This window comes from Chelonia mydas, chromosome 9 (assembly GCF_015237465.2).
Source record: "Chelonia mydas isolate rCheMyd1 chromosome 9, rCheMyd1.pri.v2, whole genome shotgun sequence".
Classification (NCBI taxonomy): Eukaryota; Metazoa; Chordata; order Testudines; family Cheloniidae; genus Chelonia; species Chelonia mydas.
This window is the reverse complement of record NC_057855.1, coordinates 9,042,772-9,060,587: the sequence shown is the minus strand read 5'-3', so window position 1 is coordinate 9,060,587 and position 17,816 is coordinate 9,042,772. Positions and strand designations below refer to the sequence as shown.

At 44.7% G+C, this 17,816-nt stretch overlaps 1 long non-coding RNA gene across 1 annotated transcript in view; it reads left to right on the top strand.

Annotated features, from left to right (window-relative positions):
• The window catches only part of LOC119567119, a 52,344-nt gene that overhangs the window by 186 nt on the left and 34,342 nt on the right, over window positions 1-17,816 (top strand). Inside the window, exons 2-3 of the long non-coding RNA XR_005226898.2 lie at window positions 8,139-8,249; window positions 11,832-11,943. This is a non-coding gene — a long non-coding RNA (uncharacterized LOC119567119). The remainder of the gene's footprint in view (window positions 1-8,138; window positions 8,250-11,831; window positions 11,944-17,816) is intronic.

The window sequence follows — 17,816 nt, the reverse complement described above, 5'->3', positions numbered from 1 at the left end:
AGATTGGAACTATTTTGTGTGCCGCGAAGGCGGAAGGATATTGCAGCAGTTGGAGAGTGACAGTGCCCTCGTTCCTTCCTTTTCCTGCTCGTGCCCCCACCACTCGCACACGGGGTTTCCCTGGCCGGTCCCTGCTGCAGAGTGCGGGCAGAGACTCAGCTCGGGATGGGGAAGGGGAGCTCGGCGCGGGGCCAGAGGAGGGGAAAGGGCAGCTGAGGCCCGAGGAAGGGGCAGTGAAAGAGAGGAGGGAAGCGGGGGGGTGGGGGGGGAAGCTGAGGGGATGGGAGAAAAGGGAGCATCAGGTGAGGATGGTTAAGGCATCAAAGCCTGAGCATCAGCTGTGAGGAAGCCAGGGTTATCACATGGCAGGATTTTATCACCAGTCTTGCCGTGTTGGTGTCAAACCCAGGCTCCAGGAGTCATGGGATTATGTGAGACTCTACACACACACAGCTTCTACACACACACGCACAGCTTCTACCTCTTGTGTTGTGGGGACAAAGCTGGAAAACCGCCCTCTGACAGTCGCCGAAACGAGACTGGCAGTAAAAGAACTGCAAATAGAGTCAAAAGAAAAAACCCTTTGGTGATTTTTAAATCAACCTTGTGATTTTGGGAGTGTGGGGGGAGGTGATTCAGAGTTTTGAATGTCTGGAGTAGGCAATACTGGAGAGGGACCAGGGGAAGGAGAAGCTGTGGTGCTCTGGAGAAAGGGATGTGTGGAAGCAGCTCAGGGAACAGGTACCAGGGATGCAGGAGTGAGGTGGAATAGGGGAGAAGATGGAACCTAGGGGAGACAGTTGCAGATAGGGAGATGTTGCTGGCTATATTGTTTGGCTAGATGGTGATTTCTACCGCCATACCTCTGTTTAATTCATGTGCTCAGATACTGTGGTGATGGGTGCTGTATAAAAACCCGAAAAGGTTAAATACATTAGCTTCAAACACTGTTTTACTGGTGGGCAGCATTGAGATTTATGTTTGGTTGATTGTTTTTGGGGTAGCAGAAACTGGTGACGGGATTGTAAAGGAGAGTTAAAACGTGGGTAATGTATTCTAGATCAGTTCTTCTCAACCAGGGGTCCGAGGCTTCCAGGGGGGCCGCGAGTAGGTTTCAGGGGGGCCGCCAAGTATGGCCAGCATTAGACTTGCTGGGGCCCAGGGTAGATATCTAAAACCCCACCATATGGGGCTGAAGTGTGAGCCCTGAGCCCTGCCACCTGGGGCTGAAGCCAAAGCCTGAGCAATATAGTTTCGCTTGGGCCCCGTGGTATGAGGCACCAGACAATTGCTCTGCTTCTATCCCCTAACTCCGGCCCTGGCTTTTGTACGCAGAAAACCAGTTATTGTGGCACAGGTGGGCCGTGGAATTTTTATGGCATGTTGAGGGGGGCTCAGAAAGAAAAAGGTTGAGAGCCCCTGTTCTAGATGAAGGTTTATTTGGGGGATGTTTGTGTGGGAGTTAATCCGTGCTGTTGCTAGGATTGCTGCAGATTTGTTCGTATGTGATGGAAACGTTGTGACAGATTGCAGTTGACAGTCTGACAATGTGAATACTAAATTGTGTCAGGAAATATTGTTTTGATTATACAAACTAAAATAAAACAAGATAATACATTAAATAAATAAATTTTTTTATTGTGCAAGCTAGATCAAGATGGTCAATGGTATTATGCTAGTTTAGGGGTTCTCAAACGGGGTCGCAATGTGGGGTGTCATGAGCTGTCAGCCTCCACCCCAAAGCCTGTTTCACCTCCAATATTTATAGAGTTAAATATAAAAAAAATGTGTTTTTTAATTTATAAGGGGGGTCACACTCCTAGGCTTGCTGTTTGAAAGGTGTCCCAACACAAAAGTTTGAGAATCATTGTGCTAGTTCAGGAGCTAGTTGTGCTAGATCATGGGGAACCGTGGCCAATGGGAGCTTCAGGGGAGGTACCTGCAGGTGAGGGCAGGGCATGGAGCCCTCTGCCCCTCCCCCCCTGGGGTCGCAGGGATGTGGTGCCAGCCGCTTCCGGGAGTGGCGCGGGGCCAGAGCAGGCAGGGAGCCTGCCTTAGCCCCGCTGCGTGCCTCTGCCATGCTGGAGCCGCTCCAGGTAAGTGGCACTGGGCCGGAGCCTGCTCCCCGAACTCCTTCTGCACCCCAACCCCCTGCCTCGAGCTCCCTCCTGCACCCCAATTCCTGCCCTGAGCCCCCTGTTGCACCCCATACCCTTCCTGCACCTCAGCCCCCTGCTACACTCCTCACCCCTCCTGCACCCCAACACCCTGCCCTGAGCCCCCTCCTGCACCCCAACTGCTTGCCCTGAGCCCCTTCCCACACCTCACACTCCATCCTGCACCCCAACCCCCTGCCCCAGCCCTGCATTCATGGCCCTGCATGCAATTTCCCCACCCAGATGTTGCCCTCAGGCCAAAAAGTTTACCCACCCCTGTACTAGGTGCTTTCATGCCAATAAAAAAGGAAAAGTATTGCTGCATTTACTACACTTATCAGGTTTATTATAATTGTTTCATACTATCACTAGTGTATACAAATGATATAACATACTCATCCCATTTGTGTTCACTTGAGGAGGGAGAGGGGGGTTGAGTGTGGCAATTTGAGAATTTGTCTCCATAGTGAACACGTGCACAAATGCAAGTGAAGTTTTGAAAATCCAGCCTTCTCCCTCTCCAAATATTATTAAAACAAGACACTCCATTGCATGTGGAAGTATTTCTTTACGCAACACACAGTCAGCCTGTGGAACTCTTTGCCAGAGGATGTTGTGAAGGCCAAGACTATAAACATAAGTAAGTACTTCTTCATACAATGCACAGTCAACCTGCGGAGCTTGTTGCCAGGGGATGTTGTGAAAGCCAAAAGCACAACTGGGTTTAAAAAAAATAATTTAGATAAGTTTGTGGAGGATAGGTCTATCAGTGGCTATTAGCCAGGCTGAGCAGGGGTGCAAAACCATGCTCTGAAGTGTCCCTAGCCTCTGTTTGCCAGAAGCTGGGAATGGACAAAAGGGGGTGATCACTTAATGATTATTAAGGCTATGTTTTAGTCACGGGTATTTTTAGTAAAAGTCATGGACAGGTCACCGGCTGTAAACAAAAATTCACGAGCCAGTGACCTGTCCATGACTTTTACTAAAAATACCCGCCCTGGCTAAAACTTGAGTGGGGGTTGCGGGTGCTCTGGGGAGGGCGGTCCATGGTTGCTGCAGGTGCTGGGGGATGTGCCCCAGGACACGGGTGCTCTGGGGAGGGCGGTCCAGGGTTGCTGCAGGTGCTGGGGGATGTGCCCCAGGACACCCGCTGGTATTGGTGGCGGGGAGAGTTGGCGGGGCTGGCAGGGGCTTCCTACCCAACTCTGCCTCCCTGAAGCTCCTAGGTGGCGGAGGCAGGGGCCAGGGCAGGGGCTCTGCTGCTCTTGCCACGAGCGCTGGCTGCTGCAGTTCCCATTGGCTGGGAACCGCAGCCAATGGGAGCTGCGGGGTCGGGGCCTGTGGGCGCAGGCAGTGCGTGACGTGGAGACCCCCCCCACCCCTCTGCCGCCTAGGAGCTGCAGGGGGTCCATGCCAGTGGGAGCTAGGGAGCCCCCCACCCTGAGGTAAGTGCTCCCCAACCCCCTTTTGATTTATGATATGATTTGGTGATTATTTCTCATTTGAACTGAGCACCACTGGGCTCAACTGCCTTTTGGCACATTAGTGGGATAGAGGGTCCCTGTAGACTGCAAGCAACCACAAGCATAAGATGCATGCTGCCGTTGTTCTTGGCATGCATAACCCATGGAAGATCTGGGTCTCAAGTTATTTTGCAGAAGCCCAGCTCTTTTCAGCAAAATCCTAAAACTAAGGAGTTTGTGAGGGCTTCCAAAGAATGAAGACAGGCTTTCTCACTCCGTCACGTTGGATGGTCACTGCTATCCACAGATGTGTCCTGAGCTTTTTATGATGGGACTACAAAATTAGGTTTATAAAACAAACTCTCAGTTCCCTTCTCAAAGGAATCCTCTTTATCAGAAAGATACGTAGAAGGGAATCCAATCCCTCCTTCCAAAAAAGCCACTGTCTTCATTTCGCGAAATGAAAGGAGGAAGAGACTCTATTTCCATTACTTCCAAATTAATAAAAAAATAGGAGATTCTTAAGCCATTCTGCATCTCTGGCAGATAAACCACTATCTGGTCAAAGAAAGTTCAGGATTGTCACTTTGGTAGCCATTATGTCTCTTCTAGAGAAAGGTAACTGACAATGCACTATGGAACTTGTGGACATTAAGAGCGTGTTTGAGCAGCGTCTCTAGTTGTAGGGGGAACAGCACAGCCAATTTCTCTTTTTTTCTGACATCTGATCTGAATATTTTAAAAAATGCTTGGCAGCAGTTATGGCTTGCCTGGGATTATATGTATTTATTCTTCTATTTGGATAAATAACTGGTCAGTTATCACATAGAAAGGTGCCAAAGGGTCAGTTTTTGTCACCAGAGTCTTAAACTCCCATTGGGATTTATTATTAACTCCGTAGAATTCTTAACTATCCCTACTAGACAACTTTAAACATTAATAACCATTCTAGACCTCACTCATCTCAAAGCCTCCTGCCTCAGGACAGGATGCAAGACCTCACCAGGCAAAAGAGCCACCAAGTAACAGTTTTGTCTGTGCTACCAATGTTAAGTCTCCTGGCCACAATTGTATTCGTAGTCACAGAGGATGTCTCCCCATCAGATAATCTTGGCGGACCTGAGATCACAGTGAAAATGGGCAATACAAGTTGCTATTTATTACCTCTGGATGACAGATGGACTAGGTGACTTGGCAGCAGTTTAGTATTGGACTTCCAGTCATTTACTCGTTCAAGTTGAAGTAACTAACAAAGCATCTAAAGCAAGGAATGGAACTCAACATCTACAGAGGTTGGTTTCTTGAAGAACAACAACTGCGCATCAGTAGTCAGACTTCCAACTTGCCCCTGGAGAAGCCTCTCTGGTCTTCTTCCCTTTTGCCTTCTCAACCTTCTTTTCAGGCTGTTTCGCAGAGAAAAGGTACTTCCCACTTCCTTTCCTCTCCTCTCCTCTCCTCTCCTCTCCTCTCAGTCTTCTCTCCCTGGTTGGACTCACCCAGCACTTTATGGAGACAAACCCTGCTCTCCCTTATCTGGGCTTTATTTCTATTTAGTCCTGGCCTACCCTCCAGGTGCACCCAGGACTGGTTAATTGCTCTCTCAGGCCCCTATTAACCCTTTTGCAACCTGTGTGGGGAAAAAATCCATCACCCAAACTCAATATAGTAGTTTGGCCAAATTCTCTGCTAGAGTAACCTTGGTGCAGTTTCATTGAAATCACAATGGAAACAAATTAAATAATAACAACTTACACATGAACTGCACCTCTGCTTCTTCACTGTTGAAGTCCAACTTTAAGCCTCACTCCAGTGGGATACATTCAGCAATGATTTTAGTATATCACGAGCTACCTTTGTCTATAATCTATTCGGTCTATTTGAAGTAGTTCAGTGTCTTACAGCCCTGTCATTCTGTGTTGACAGGACTTTACACTTTTTGAAACCCCAACTTTTGTAGTTCCTTGCCCTTGTATGGGCCTCAGGCATTGGTGACACCTCAGTCTCTCCCGTTCTATGCCTGTACACAACAGTTTAGTCTCCTGAAGACTGAAATACCCAAGTGTGAGGAAGTGGGAATTTTCTGTAATATTTTTATGAATCCTGGGTGTGCTTTTGTTTTCCCTATATGCTGCATTGTTACCCAGAGTTGGGAAAGGGACTGGGACTGTTTGCTCTCAGGGCAGGCTAAGAGACATGGGTATGGATATCACCTGGTTGTGTGAGCATTAGTCCCCATTCAGTGTAGCCACTGAGAAGACAATGGCAAATACAGTCACCAGACCATTGATACCTAGCAACCAGCGACCCAGAGTGATATGGATTTCCCTGCCTCACCACAGGCTTGAGAACAAAGGACTGGAGAGGTGTGAGGTAGGGAATAAGAGTTGGCTGCTGGAAGGAGTTAGGGCTCGCACCTGCGAACTGACCAAAGATGTCAGACTAAGAGATAGACAGTGCTTGAACAATGGGGTTCACTACATCTGGGCTGGGCTCTGGGCTAACCACGATGGTCTATGCCAGTGGTCCCCAACCTTTCTGTGGCCAAGAGCACATTCATGCCTGCAGAAGAGTGGGCGGGCAGCGACGCTTCTCGGCGGCATTTCGGTGGAGACGCTTCTCCGCTGGAAGCGCTCAGCTACGGCATTTCGGTGGCAGGTTCTCCAGCGGATGCACTCCTCTCCTCTTGGTTCCTTGGTGCCAGCCCTGACAGCGGGCGCACATAAATGCCCCGGCGGGTGCCATGGCGCTTGCAGGCACCGCATTGGGTACTGCTGGTCTATGCTTTAAACTTCATTTCTCTGTGCTAACCTAAGGACTTCTTTGCTGAGTTCCAGATGACTAAGAAACCCAACTGTTTTGACAATGCTGTTAGTGTCGCTGTGCTGAGGTGTATTAATCGCTGAAGCATGCACAAGTCTCCACCAAGAGTCTGTCTCAATTGGATTCACTGAACAGAGCTCATGGTGTGAAGCAGAAGTGCTGAAGAGGTCCAGTCTAAGGAGACAGTGAAGCTGCGTGTCTTACCCTAGAGGAAGAATGAGATCCCTAGGGGGTCTGGCACATTGAAGGGGTTCCTTCCAGAGGATGTTCCAAAGCTGGAGGCGTAGTACTGGTCCTGTGGATCTGTGACACCAAGGCAACTGGTGAAATTTAATGGCCTCTGATATATAAAGCAGGTCAGAGAGATGATTTATTGGTCCTTTGCGGCCTTAAACTCTATGAAACTGAAATCCTTTGTTCAGTGGGGTCCTAAACAAGTTAATGAGAGCTCTTTGATTTCAGCTCATTGAGTAGTTATGCTTTAGACTTAATAGTTAACATCTTCAAATGCAACTAAGTGATTTAGGAGCCTGCCTAAGAAAAAGTCAATGGGATTTAGGCTCCTAAATCACATAGGTACTTTTGAAAATTTTACCTAATATCTATTCCAATTTATATTAGATATTTGGAATATTCCAAGAGCCTTTCTCAAGGCACTGGGCCTCACATTAACAGATCTGTCATAGTGCCAGCCTTCTTCCCACATCCCCATCCCCAATCCAGTCAGGCTGTCCTGCCTTCATAGACTCATAGACTTTAAGGCCAAAAAGGACCATCATGATCATCTAGTCTGACCTCCTGCATGTTGCAGGCCACAGATCCTCACCCACCCACTCCTGTAATAAACCCATAATCTCTGGCTGAGTTACTGAATTCCGCAAATCATAATATAAATACTTCAAGTTACAGAGAATCCACCATTTACTTTACTTTACACATACAAGTGATCCATGCTCCATGCTGCAAAGGAAGGCAACCCCCTTCCCATGTCCCCCCCTCCCCCGGGTCTCTGCCTATCTGACCTGGGAGGAAAAATTCCTTCCGATCCTTTCCTTCCTTAAACAAGGAAAATATCTACAGTACGTCTGGAGTATGCTTTTGAAATACTGTGTTTTAGTAAAATATATGTGGTGTTCTGTAGACATGAGAGATACAGTTGTAATAATAGCTGGATGTCTTGAATCCTCTGTTTGATTTGGGGGTCAAATTCAACCCTTCAGATTCTCACCAGAGAATAGAGGAAAAGAGTTGGGTGGTTCAGGCCCTGGACTGGGAGTTGGGAAATGTTGGCTCTGTTCCCCACTGTGCCACACACTTGTGTTCTGGCCCTAGGCAAATCATTTAGGGGCTGACAATGCACTGTTGAGGTCAGTGGTTTTGTCATTGGTTTCAACTGGACCAAGACTGGCTCTTTGTATACACTTTAGGTTCCTCTTCTGTAAAGTGGGGATAGTAATAACTCCCTCACAGGGGTTTTGTGAGGGCAAATTAAATGTTTGTGAAGAATGTTGAGATCCTGAATTGGAAGGTGCTTTAGAGTGCAAAGTATAATTAGTTAATGGGAGTTGTGTGCATGTGTCTGAGGGCGGAGTTTGTCCTTTAGATTGCAATGCAAGAGGAAAGAAAGCTAGAAAAATTAAGCAAGTGACAGTTGCTGCTAACATCCTGAAAGAGTACTGCATTTACATTTATTCTGCAGGCCAAGTGGAACACTTCAGCTCTACAGTGGTACACTGTACTTCTTGTACATCTGTCAGAAGCAGTCTGCAAAAAATAAGAGTGGGGGCTGTCTCAAAAATTCTGAGAAAAGGTAAATTTGAACTTATTGACTAATTTCACCAAAATCTTGACATTGACCTGGTTTTGTTCTCAGTACAATTGAATCCTTCCTGTAATGTATTTATTCTCTTGGTTGTTCAATTTGGCATCCCCAGATGATACCCGAAATTATAATTGCCAATTTAAATTAACTTGGGGGAGGGATAGCTTAGTGGTTTGAGCATTGACCTGCTAACCCCAGGGTTGTGAGTTCAATCCTTGAGGGGGCCATTTAGGGATCTGGGGGGAAAAAATTAGGGATTGGTCCTGCTTTGAGTGGGGGGTTGGACTAGATGACCTCCTGAGGTCCCTTCCAACCCTGATATTCTATGATTCTATGAACTTCAGTTTGTACCAAAGTAGTCACATTTACTGCTGCTTATCTAACAATTGCTACAGCCTGGGCCTGCTCACGATGTTGATTCCTTTTAGTGTGGGGTCTTTTTTCCTTTGTTCTGCAGCCATGCAACTCTGTCCTACTAATGGTGAAATCTACTGATTGTTCATTGGTAATTAGAATTATAATAATTTACATGTTTCAGAGTAGCAGCCGTGTTAGTCTGTATTCGCAAAAAGAACAGGAGGACTTGTGGCACCTTAGAGACTAACCAATTTATTTGAGCACAAGACTCTATAGATACAAAATTAACGGCAACTATTGAGTGAAGAAATGAAATCTTGGTACATTTCTGTATACTATGAAGTTTAATGTCTTGTGTGACTTCTGGTTATAGTAGGTTATATACCCAATATTAATTATGAAATCAAATCTTTAAAATAGAGTGTGCTCTTAAAGTAATATATATTTACACCATAAAAGAATAAAAGTGTCCACTGAATGCATCCGATGAAGTGAGCTGTAGCTCACAAAAGCTTATGCTCCAATAAATTTGTTAGTTTCTAAGGTTCCACAAGTTCTCCTTTTCTTTTTGCAAATACAGACTAACACGGCTGCTACTCTGAAAAGTGTCTCACTAACTATGGTGCTATATAAGTAACAACGTAAGTGTGAGTAGTTAATCAGACTGCTGTCAGGCTGAAAGGAACAACTGGCTAGCTCTTTATCAGCTGGTAAAACACTGCATAGAAAAGTTCAGGGTTTAAATGTCTTTCCAGGCTTTTATTGTCAGAACATAAAAAAATTAGCTTTAAAACCGGCAGAAAAGAAATGACACAAGGTATTCACCTCTCTGGATTGCAAGCATTCTTTGCTTGTTTTGCCCTTCATGTGTCAGCCAAGTGTAGCAAAAGTTTCCAGCCTCTAGAAGGACAATTTTACTTCCCTCACTGAGTATACTGCAGAGTTTATACAACCTGTCACAATGAGTAAATGTTAACAACAAAGACAGATCACTGCATCATTAACTGTAAACAAACTGTATATTCAGAGCCAAAACATGCACCATTATCAGGGCTAACCTACATTTCTACAGGATCAAAGTTTTCTGTTGAGCCTTTATTTTTCTAACAAAATGTGAGGTAGTAGATAAAGCAGGTGACTGAGGATCAGAACTCCTGAATTCTATTCCCGGCACTGTTACAGACTCACTATGAGACTACGGGTGAGTAATTTCAACTCTCTGCACCTCAGTTTCACCTGGTTTATAAAATAGGAATAACAATCCTTTCCTGCCTCACAGGGATTTCTTAGATTGTGAGCAGTTCAGGACAGAAATCATGTTTTTATGTGTGTATTCTTACACGGTCTGGCCCAATGGAGCACCCCGTTCTGAGTGGGGCCTTTAGGTACTACCACAATCTAAATATTAACAAATAACAATTAATAAGGGACGTTGTGAGGCTTAATTATCTGATGTTTATAAAAACTCTTTGAGATCTTTGGATGAAAGATGCTATCTAGGCTCTGTCTGTATTACATCTTTTTAACCAGTTAGTGGCATAGGTGGTGGTAAACTTGTCCACAGAACTAAGAGTGTTTCCCCCAGGCTTTCAGTAGTTGTCTTCATGTAACTTTCTGGTGTAGGTTTGTGTGGTGTTTTCTGAAATGTAGTTAGGGCTGCCAAGAGATGTCTTTGGGGACCAATCCTCCTTTCCAGCTGTCCTCGCAGTAGGACTTTCTAGAGTGCTGCTTGTGCCACACTATGTTCATGGCCTTTGGGCACAGTGGTCCTGACTGTCCCCGAACAAATAAGTGTAAATGATTACATGAGGTGCAAGGCAGTGGAGAATCAGGCCCTCTGTCTGTAGCTCAGGTACTATGTAATAGCTCCCCAGATTTTCCCAGAATGCACTAATACAGACTCAGCAGTTTGGTAAGTGTAGATGCACAAACATAGTTGTCATAGAGTTGTGTTGTGAAAAAAGCTGCCGTTTGGACACAACAGTGTTTGTTTGTTGTAAATGATTCAGATGACAGTTTCACAAACTAATTACCAAAATATAGCACAAGAGCACAGCATAAGTCAAATAATAAACTGCTCTGATGGCTCAGTTTTGGACCACACTCATCATCCAATAATGTGAAGCTTTTTGCTGAGAGTTTTAATATAGTCATATGCCAAATATTTCTTTGAAGCCAGGAAAACAAAACAGAAAAAAACCACGCAGTCTCTCAAACCTCATATGCTGCTATGCAGATTAGAGGGTATAGTCTCATAGTGTGCAGAACTTTTTGCACAAAATACTTGGAGTGGTGCAGCAAATTAGGGCATTAGCAAGTAGTTACAGTGGCAATCGTTAGCGCTAACCCAGGACATGCACTTTAGCACATGTCACAGTCGTCAGCAGTAACCAGTAGCCTTTGTTCCTTACACAGCAGGAACCCGAAATTACAATTCATATTGGACTACAGAAATGTATTAATTACTTTATCTCCTGTGTGTCACAATGCTTCCTTTAAAAGCCTCTAGTGTTGTGTGTTTGAGTCTCATATAGTGATTTTTTTGCTATCATATTTAGCATTTATTTGCACCCCATTTTTGATTAATTTATAAGTGGGGGAACTGGGAAATGTCCCTTTCTAACCAATCTGTTTCCTGGCTGTAGATGTTCAATAGCCTCCCAGTCAGGGAATATTTCATTTCTCTGCTAAGTACTGTTCTGTAGCTTGTATTATTATTTCCAAATATACTCTGATGCACAATTTACCTTGGTCTGAAACTGCAAGACCTTTGTGTGGCTTTACACCTTCTCTTCCTCCAGGAATTTCACAACTAAATCTCTGATCTCATATAGGTGTCGTGGTGAATAAAGACTCATTCAATATATGCACACAATATTTAAAACTCTTTCAGGACCTCACATGGACATGATATTTTATGTTTTGGCTATGGACCCAAAACTGATAGAATTTCTTTTTCATAAATGTATGACTAAATCTGGGAAAGCTCAGTATGTAACACAAATGAAGATGGTTATAAATGGTTTATTCTAAATACATTAAAGGAATTTTCTGATTTCCTCTAATGCCTTTCATTAGTGAGAACAACATTTAGCTAGCTGGGAAACACATCTTGGCAATTCTAAAGAACAAATTCACTTGCAAAATGTACATTGAAATTGTATTTGCTAACATACTGTGCAAACGAATCATGCCTCTGTACGCTGACTGAAGGAACTGAAAGTGAGAGATGCAAGGGATCACTGCCTCCAAGTTGCTGTTGCCATAGAACTGCTGCTGCTGCTCCAGAAAAAAACTGCAGCATGGATTTCCTCTGCCACTGAAGGTAAAAAGAGGGCACAGCAAAGACTGGGGGAGGGGTAGAGAGCAAGTCGGTGTCCTTGCTGTCTAAAAAAGGTCATTCAGTTTCAGTGTTTGTGGGGCAGAAATGCTGGTGCAAAAGAAAAAAAACTATCTTAACTGCTTAGGGTGGCAAGAGTGACAAGGAAGCACACCCCCCTGCTCTCTGGAGGAGACACTGCAAAGGAAGGAGGGAGAACTTAGAAGAGTTGCTACTTTATCATTTAGAAACTGTTTGCGGCTGCTTCTGAGATAATTACCATTTGACACTGCTGTACTATAAATATTATCCTAATGAGCAAAGGCAACTGTGAAAGATATCCAGTATGGTGGATTGGCAACAAGAAAAAGTAATGCTAAATACCCAATATAATGTTGAACACATCAGTGCTGTGTGTATAAAGATGGTTTAATTGTTGTTTACTATTATGGCTATTAAATGTTCAGGGCCCTGAGTGCCTCCCTAAGAAGGGTGGACACAATTTATAATACAATTGTTATGATGGATCGGTGTCTGGAAATGCCTTAGATTAGATACATGTCACTGCTAAATATTGGTGAGTACTCAAAAACACTTTTGTCTGTTGTCGAGAGTCAAGAAGTGGCTTCAGACTTGCAGAGTGGAATTCTGCAAAGTGGTTGAGGCTTGCAGTGTAGAGTCCTCAATGAGCCTTTCATAAGCAGCTTTTGTTGAATTCTCCACATCTGCTTAGCCTCTCTGTCATATCTAGCAGTTCTTTGCTCTCCTCATCTCCCCTGGGCTCTCACTGGTTCTCCACTCCATCAGAGATCCATTGCAGGCAGATTTAGCTATATATTTTATGCAACAGACCCTATATGATAGGAAGCCAAGTCTGTCCCTTGCTAAAGCCAGAGTATGTTGCTCTGGTGACTTAATGGGGCTTAACGGGGCCTTAAAGACGGTAAAAGCAGACCTAATAGAATATTTCCAGTGTACCAATTCCCCAAGCCACCCTGAGTGTAGTGGCATGCGGCATACCAAAAGTGTGGCCAAGGCAGGAGGAATCAGATGATAATTTGCTGTCGTCTCAGGTCCTCTCCTTCTAGGACCTCCTTTTCTACCAGTCTGCCCCCGAGGACTGCCTTTAGCGCTGATCTCCTTCCCCTCAATCATCAATGGGACCTCCTGTTTCTGCTGGGGTCAGAGAGGGAGTGAGCAGAGCACTGTGCATTCCAGCCATTCTGGCCTATAGATCAGTCAGTTGGCAGCTTTGGGAAGCTGCTGTAAGGGTATGTCTACACTGCAGCTGGGAGGTGTAATTCCCAGCTCAGTAGACATGCATGAGCTAGTTCTGCTTGAGCTAGCGCACTAAAAGATAGTAGCATGACTACGGTAGCTCGGGCTAGCCACCCGAGTATGTACCCAGGGGGTCAAGTGGGGTTAGTATGAGTTAGGTGCCCAAGTACAAGCCTGCCTGGGTGCTGCGTATGCACTCTGGTTGTTTGCCTGTGCTGAAGCCCATGCTGCCATGTCTGCACTTACTGCTCTTACTGATGCTAGCTAAATTAAAACTAGCACGTGCATGCCTACCTGAGGTACAATCATACCTTCATTTGAAAGGCCCCCAGTGCCCGAACAAGATATTTTAGTTGAACGGTTTTATGATTGCTAAAGTGACCCAGTTTGTGTTATCCCTAGACACATTCTGTAACCCAGTTGTTTTATGAGGCAAGCACTAGGGTAGCAGATACTTTATGCATTTCTAGGGAATGGGGGCATATTCTAATATATCCTGTTTTTGTTTGTTTTAGCTAATACCCAACTAGTGGAGCTGCTGGTATGTGTGGGTGGAGGGGAATCCAGCTACAGAAGATTTGCTGCTCGCTGTGACATTTTACAAATAAATCTCTTTCATTGAAAGTGAGCGGCAAGAAATATATTTCTGCTGGCACGCCAGGGATCAAAATAAGAAACAGAAGAGTGTTCATCTCCATTTAAATTTCTTTGTATGTGTCTGACTATTTTTTTTCAAGCTCGTGAGCTACAGAGTTTGGCTACATTAGCCAAATTGTTTGTTTAAATGTGTTATTGCTGTCACTGTTCTACTGATTATTGCTTGCACTCCTCCTTGAAGCCATTAGTAAACTTGAATCAACCCTGACAGTTGATCTTATAGTAATCTGAGCACCGCATTAAAAAAAGTCCTCTCTGGAGTAAAGGCAGATAGAAAGGTGTCCCTCTATCCCAGTCTCTTGGCCAGCTTTGTATGTTCACTGTCTACATTTTTTGCTTTGTATGTGTGGTTTCCATTCCAACATGGGGTAGTGTTTGACAGCTGAGTGGTTTCCTTTGGGATCCAGAAGTAAGTGCATCTGGTGGAACATGTAGCATCGCTTGTTGAATCCTTTACAGCAACTTTTCACAAAAGAAAGTTGTTTTGGTTGTCAGTTCTTCAAGTCATGAGGCAAGTACACTTCTTTGGCACAGATCCTGTCTCTTCGAACAGTTCTGATATGCTGGGAGTCACTTTGAACCAAAGCTAGGCTTATATACAAAGTAAGCACTCTGCGCTTTCAAGGGCCCAGTAATTTAATGCCCGTCTGTCAACTTGCACGCTGGCTTCTGATTTGGAATGAAAACAGAGGTAGAATAATCAGTGTCAAGCCTCCATGACAGGCAGCAGATCTACAGTGTGCGGCAACTCATATCCATCTTCCCATAATTCATAAGGGTGGCCTTACTTTGAAGTTTGTGTCCAGTATTTCACTGAGCAGCAGACTGAGACCAGCACAGTAGCAGCATTAACATCAGTACTCATTGTGACAACATGCCTTATCTAATTAGGAAAACCCCCACTTTTTCCTGCTTACAGCAGCCTTCCTCTTTTATTTTAGTATGCGGTAGAATCATCTTGTAGTGAAGTCAGTTTTTAATAGAACAACTTCCCTTTAAGCAAACATTCTGTGTACTGTAATTGAGATTGCAGGGGCTGATTCATCCTTGTACGGTTTTGCATGAGGAATAGAATTCAGGGTTTTATTGTATGTGGCCCACATGTGTAACCAGACTCTGGAATAAAAATATCAGATCTTTCCAGTGTTTTGTAAGAGTAACTGAGAAACCTGAGCACTAGTAACTGCAGGGTGGCCCCTATCTATAGTGCAGTAGGGGTAAAATGTAATTGTGATTTGGCACCTTTTAATAGGGTGACCAGATGTCCCGATTTTGTAGGGACAGTCCTGATTTTTGGGTCTTCTTCTTATATAGGCTCCTATTACCCCCCTCCCCATCCCTATTTTTCACATTTGCTGTCTGGTCACCCTACCTTTTAAAAACCCACTTTGCACTCATGGCTGCGACTCCTGAATCAGGAGCTGGCATCCAGCTGAGTTTCTCATTCTTGAATGGATGACTGGAATACATGTTTGGTTCTATGATTCCTCTTTGCGTGGAATCATGTGATGTTGTCCCTCTGATGTCATGATCCCTTCAATGCAATTACCAATCAGAGTATAGCTTCTCAGACCGAGGAGACAGTTCAGCAGCCCTTACACTCAAAAGTCCCATCTCTGGATTTCTGTAGAAATCAGAATGTAAGCATTCTGGTGCAGGGAGTATGTCTTAATTTTATAGTTATAAAATGACATGTACATTTATAGTGTGCAAAAAGAACAGGAGTACTTGTGGGGCTGCCCACGAAAGCTTATGCTCAAATAAATTCGTTAGTCTCTAAGGTGCCACAAGTCCTCCTGTTCTTTTTGCGGATACAGACTAACACGGCTGCTACTCTGAAACTTATAGTGTGGCATTTTGTGCATAATAATTGGGCAAGCTTTCGTTGTGTGCTGAAAGAGATTCAGCATTAAACAAGGAGGTGCATAGATGTGGTGTGTTTATCTGCATAAACACATGCTGATAACACACTGGCACAGAGGACAGTCCTGAGTGCTAAGCTTCCTGGCTTTTTGCCTGTAAACAGAAAGTCCTACTAAATAGGAAATTGTCAAATCAATTCAGAAAAACTGCCATCTACTGGCCAAGCTAGAGATGTACTTGCTCAGGCATTAGGTCTTCTCCTTTGTCATATATATATGTACAGTTTTACCAAGCATAACTCAATAATAATAGCTTGTAGTTCCATAGAGCCTATCATCACTTAGTCAGAAATAGAGCTGATCAAAAATTTTCAGATGGAATGTTGTTCTGTTGGCAACTGCCATTTCCCCTCATTCAAAACTTTGCAAGGAATGTCAATTTTGACAATTTCATTTTGAGGCAAAAAAAATTGAAACAAAGTATTTTGATAATGATGAAACTTTTTTTTACATTTTTGGAATATAACATCCCTGTGCCCTTTTACTCCTATTTCACCCCCAACCCCAATTCTTACCCCTTTCTTCTCCCCTACTGCTATCCCCCCTTGCTCTTGCTAGTGACCCCACCCAACTCCTGCCCCTGTCTCCCCACTCTGCTTCTATTTTCCCCTGCCCGAATCCTGTCCCTGTTCTCTTCCCTCTGCTCCTGCCCCGTCCTCATTCTCTGCCTATATTCCCCCACTCCTGTTCTGATCCCCCTCAGCTCCTAAACCCCTTCTTCTCCAGGCTCCGATTCTCTTTCCTCCCACCAAGCTCCTGCATCTCTCCCCGCACCCTTTATCTCTTCCACACACATCCCATCCCCCTGCACTCCAGTCAGGGTGCTTCTTCCTGGTCCTCTTCCTTGCTGCTTGGGGGTCAGTTGCAGGAAAATTGTGAACACAGGAGAGACATTCTCCCTGATAGCAGTTCTGGTGCTAGTTCCACAGTGGCCCTGGCAGCCAGGAGGCACAACTGTAGGGAAAGTCCATCTCAACTCATGAAAACCTGGGCTGGAGCATGAATAGTCCAGATGGAATCTTCAGAGAATTTCATTGCCAAATGCTAACAAACCTCTTCTGAGTATGTGCCATTTGCGATTTTTCAGAGGCTTATAACTTGGCCAAATTTGGTTGGATTTTCATGGGCATGGCAAAAGACACATTTTTGACACCAGCGTGACCCGTCCCCCCCAATCCCTGTCACTTTTTAAGTCTTTGTTCCAAAGCACTAAGGTTCTAGAACTTTCCAGCAAAACAGTTGTAATAGGTTGTTTTTTTTTAAAACATGGGCAAAACAATGTATTTTTCCCTAACCTCGTTCTCCAAAATGGCTGAACCATTTTAGCTGAAACTTTCAAAATAAATAAAATAAAAAAAATAGCTTTTGGCAGACACCCAGCATGGAAAATATCAGCCTGAACAATTTACATTTGGAAGAGTTATAAGCAACAGAAAACAGTATTTTATAGTGGAAAGTGTCAGACAGCCTTAATTATAGACTGTCACTTCTAATTAGGGCCCTACCAAATTAACAGTCCATTTTGGTCAATTTCACGGTGATATGATTTTATAAATCGTAAATTTCATGATTTCAGATATTTAAAAATGAAATTTCGCAGTATTGTAATTGTAGGGGTCCTGACCCAAAAAGGAGTTGTTGGGGTGGGAGGTCACAAGATTATTGTGGCGGGGGTAGGGGGGCGGGGGGGTTGCAGTACTGCTCCACTTACTTCTGCACTGCTGCTGGTGGTGGAGGTGCCTTCAGAGCTGGACAGCTGGAGAGCAACAGCTGCTGGCTGGGACCCCAGCTCTGAAGACACAGCCATTGCCAGCAGCAGCACAGAAGTAAAGATGGCATGGTGTGGTACTGCCACCCCTACTTCTCTGCTGCAACCTTCAGAGCTGGACTCTTAGTCTGCAGCCACCGCCCTCCGGCCGTCCAGCTCTGAAGGCAGTGCAGAAGTAAGGGTGGCAATACCGTGACCCCCCCTAAAATAACCTTGCCACTTCCCTGCAACTCCCTTTTGGGTCAGGACCCCCA